Source organism: Octopus bimaculoides, chromosome 14 (genome assembly GCF_046866305.1).
Source record: "Octopus bimaculoides isolate indiv1 chromosome 14, ASM4686630v1, whole genome shotgun sequence".
Taxonomy (NCBI): Eukaryota; Metazoa; Mollusca; class Cephalopoda; order Octopoda; family Octopodidae; genus Octopus; species Octopus bimaculoides.
The window spans coordinates 56,379,021-56,384,020 of record NC_142941.1 but is presented as its reverse complement, the minus strand read 5'-3'; the positions used below and the strand labels follow the sequence as shown (position 1 = coordinate 56,384,020).

Below are 5,000 nucleotides of genomic sequence, written 5' to 3'. Positions count from 1 at the left end.
GTGTGTGTGTGTGAGTCTGTCTGTCTGTCTGTCTGTGTATCCGTGTCTCTCCCCACTATCGCTTGTCAACCGGGGTTAATGTGTTCACGTCCCGGGAACATAGTGGTTCGGCAAAACACACCGATAGAATAAGTACCAGTCTTAAAAAGGAAAAATAATACTGGGGGTCGATTCGTTCGACTAAACTTTTTCAAGGCAGTACCCCAGCATGGCCGCAGTCTAATGACTGAAGCAAGTAAAAGATAAAAGATAAAAGATATATAAGCAATTTAACATTAAACTGCAACAGACAAAAAACGGCGTATGGGAGACATCAGAAGACAACAGCAGAAGAAGAAATTGATCAGAGCGCTGTGATCAAACAAAATAATAGACGGGCGGCGACGGCAACACACAATAAGCTTTGAACAAACAATAAGCTTTGAACTATTTCGATGATTTGTCGCTTGTAGTAACGACGTTTTTTTTTTCTTAATTATAAACTTTATATCAAAAATATCAAACTGATTTCATTGTTCTTTAATCTTCAATCTTTTACATCCATGAATTTTTAAAACTTTTATATTCATAAAACTATTACAGAAAATTAAACCTCCCCATACCGCCTAATACTCTACTACTAACGGTATTACTTTGTTATCTCACTTCTATATAAAGAGTCAATCTACAGTTAACTAATAAAACGAAAAACTGTAGCGTTTTCGATTTGGAGAAACTTGTATACTCAAACAAAATACGGTTTGATTTGGTTCATTCTTGTTTCTGTTACCTTGTCATACTCTTCCAAAAACTGGCTTTAGTGAGAAAATAGCATATAAAGAGCGGGCGCCACATATCGGTAAGACCAAAAATAGAAATAGAATTTGGTTCAACTCGCCCTACAACATGAATATAGCTCACAATGTGACTTGCAAGTTCCTGTCCCTGCAAATAATCATTTCCTAAACATATAAATTTTAAAAGTTCTTAAATAGAAACAAAATTAAGCTAAGCTACAGCTGCCTAGATTTTAGTGCTACCTAGATATCGCATCCCAGTCTAAGACACTTTCTCTGCCGCAATAATCAGCTTGCTATACAGAAGTAAACTGAATTGTCTGCTTAAGGAATCTTGCTTCTACAAGGCCGTGGCAAATATAGCAAGCACAATACTCGCCGGTGGTGTTTGAGAGAAATTATGTGGGACTTACAGAAAAAAAATTTATGATTAGATACAACGAACATGCACATTAATTTAGGAACATATATAAAGCTAAATATACACATGTATACCTATTCATCATTTTATATATGTAATATATATTATATATTTATATGTGTATGTGTGTGCAAGAACATAAATTCGTACGTAAACACATACAGGCACGTATACATATTTATCCGTCCATCTCTCTCTCGCTCTCTCTCTCTCTCTCTCTCTCTCTCTCTCTCTCTCTCTCTCTCTCTCTCTCTCCTTCTATATATATAATATATATATATATATATATATGTATATATATATGTATGTATATACGTAGGTATGTGCTTATTTATGTGCTTGTTCGTGTGTATATGTGTGTGCATATGTATGCATGTATTGAAAATAATCAAAACAAAAAAAAAAGAAAGTCTTTTTTACGGTCAGACACAGACAAATTTAAAGTTTTGGTGCCAGTAGACACTTCATTAGGATATAAGAATATTCTTGAAGTCTCCCCTTAACTACGAATGAAACCAACGAAAGTATTTTCCTGTCCACTACTGTTTCCATGGTAACCACGATCGAACTGAATCTTCAGTTATTTTGAATGTTTTATTTCTTTTTCTCACTGTTTGTAAATTATATATTTTCACAAGAATTCGGTATGAAAACATGAAAAAAAAAAAAAATACAAACAAAATGAAAAACAACATAAAACACAAAAATTTAATTAATTCCTGTCAACTAAAAATAACCAATCACAATGTGAAGAATTATTTCGCGAAGTAAAGGAATAAGAATTATGAGGTCAAAGATTACCAAAATTTTGGGAAAGAAAGAAATGAGAAAGTTAACCAAAGAGATTCTGGTCCGTGGGTGGGGGTAGCCAAAACAAAAGTTGGTATTTGTATTCATTTTTGTACTCCTAGCAGAGTGGTATAGAATGTGTGTGTGTGTGTGTGTGTGTGTGTGTATATATGTATTAATATTCAAATAGACACACACACACGTACGTATATATATATATGTAAATATACTGGATTAAAATATATATATATGATGTATATATATATATAAATAAATATATATATATATATATATATATATATATATATATATATATATACACACACGTACATGCACCCCCGCCCCCCCCCCCCCCCCCCCCACACACACACAATGAAAGTTATAAACAATATAGAACTATGACCTTTAATATAATGTCACAGTGTAGTTGTTTTTGTTGTTGATTATCGCCAGGTTAGTTCTTACTGAGTAGATTTACAATCATTGGTATTCCAACCATTACTATTATGCGTTTTCACCCCCATCCAAACACAAAGGCATACACATATGTATGTATGTATGTATGTATGTATGTATGTATCAGCCGAAATGTGTGTGTGTGTGTGTGTGGAACATTTTGCGTGCTAGAAATAGTAGCGATCACATAGTTATTGTTGTACGCCTTATAGCTTTCCAACCAGCAATACCAACAACATCACTTCTTAAAATTTAAAAAAAAATGTTACACCTATATATTAAACATTTTTCGCTTGATCAAAAATAAGTTATACAGCTATTTTGTCTAATAGCATTCATTCATTCAATAAATAATTGTTTTACAATACGTATATAGAATAAACTGAATTTTGCAAATAGCGATTGAGAACTTGAAATGAAAACATTGAAATAAATATAAACTAAATTACCATTAATGAATATAGAGGCGAGAGAGAGAGAGGGAGAGAGAGAGAGAGAGAGAGAGAGAGAGAGAGAGAGAGAGAGAGAGTGAGAGATTGTTACAAATGAAAACGGAAAATTTCGCCTGCAACGAACTCTGCGGTGAATGCAACGAATATTTAAGTTTGTGAAAACTTAAACTTCAAATATTCAATAAACTTTAAAAATCGAAATTAGAGGAAATTTCTTGGAACATAATTTTATAAAAAAATTTCCAGACAGTCAAGACTTTAATAATTGCTTTCTATTAGTAACTGTTAATTACCCAATTATCAAGCAGCTTTCTTCATTATAATATAGATATATATACTATTTACAAATATACGTTATGTAGGTGTATACATACACACACACATATATATAGATGTATATATATATGTATATATGTATGTATGTATATATATGTATGTATGTATGCGTACATACACACACAAACACATGAGCACGCGCACACACAAACATTTGTATGTGTGTGTGTGTGTGTGTGTGTGTGTGTGTTTTGTATTTGTTTCTTTGTACATCGAGATGATAATGTTTTCTGTTGTCTGAAGAATACAAAACAATTCCCAGCGCTCTGGCGAATGAATTATGTTTCATTTTTGATTAGGTGGGAGGTGTCCATTTCTGTTCCCGCAAAGAAGGAGCTCTGACGCAGTGGATGTGGTGGCGGTGATACTACTACTACTACTACTACTACTACTACTACTACTACTACTACTACTACTACTACTACTACTGTTGCTGCTGCTGCTGCTACTACTACTACTACTACTACTACTACTACTACTACTACTACTACTGTTGCTGCTGCTGCTACTACTACTACTACTACTACTACTACTACTACTTCTACTACTACTGTTGCTGCTGCTGCTGCTACTACAACAACAGCAACTACTACTACTACTACTACTACTACTACTACTACTACTACTACTAGTAGCGATGACGGTGGTAGTGGTGGTTGTGGTGCTTGTAGAATTGTTGGCCATGGTGGCGATAGCGATAGTGGTGGCGGTTGTGGTGGTGTAATGGAAGTGCGTGGTGTTGGTGGTAGTGATGATGATGATGATGATGATGATGATGATCATGCTGATGATGATGATGATGATGATGATGCTGATGATGATGATGATGCGCAGTATTTATGGTTGCTGCAAATGGCAGGCAGTTATAGTTTGTGATGCATACTGAGTGGGCGCGTTGGTTCTGGACAATGACGGTGATGATGATGATGATGATGATGATGATGACGACGACGACGACGATGGTGAGGAGGACGACGATGATGATTGTGATGATGATGATCATGATAATGAGAACGATGACAGCGACGTCGACGATGATAATGCTGCTGATGGTGATGACGATGGTGAGGATGGTGATGATGATGACGGTGGTGATGATGATGTTGGTAATGATGGTGATGATGATTGTTGCAGTGGTAATGATGATGGTGATGATTGCTTAAAAGCTAGTTTATTGCGATGGTGGTGGTCATGATGATGCTGACGTTCGTTGTGGTGGTGGATAATGATGATGATGTTGGTGACTTTGATGACGATGACGATGATGATGATGAAAATTTTAGGAAAATTTTTAGGAAATAAATGGAAATTTTACCGGTGAGTGTGTTAAATTATAAGGCACGAAAAGAAAATGACTCTCTCTAGACACAACAGAATATGCTTCAATAGTGACCTCGCTTGCTGTGGGGCGGTTATCTCCCCTGTCAGTACATAGACAGTATGCCTTTTGTAGCTATAAAGGTCTTTGACTCTTGTTTCTAGCAATGTAGGTGCTTTCCTGCACCCTCAGTCAATATTAGTGACAACTAAATTTTTCCTTTTTAGTTATATGTGTGTGTGTTTCTATCTATCTATCTATCTATCTATCTATCTATCTATCGTCCGTCATCGAATACCGCCTGACCGTCGTGCCTTGTCCCGATCGCGCCATCACCGAAATGGAGCGCATCCTCTTCCGCTTTTTGTGGAAAGGAAGCTTTCCGATGGTGAGGCGATCCGTTTGTTGCCAACACCCGCTGAAAGGAGGGCTGGGCATGCCGTGGTTGATGA

At 35.9% G+C, this 5,000-nt stretch overlaps 1 protein-coding gene across 2 annotated transcripts in view; it reads right to left on the bottom strand.

Moving 5' to 3' along the window:
- Positions 1-5,000, bottom strand: part of LOC149132728 (cholecystokinin receptor-like) — a 143,263-nt gene that overhangs the window by 34,435 nt on the left and 103,828 nt on the right. The window lies entirely within an intron of this gene.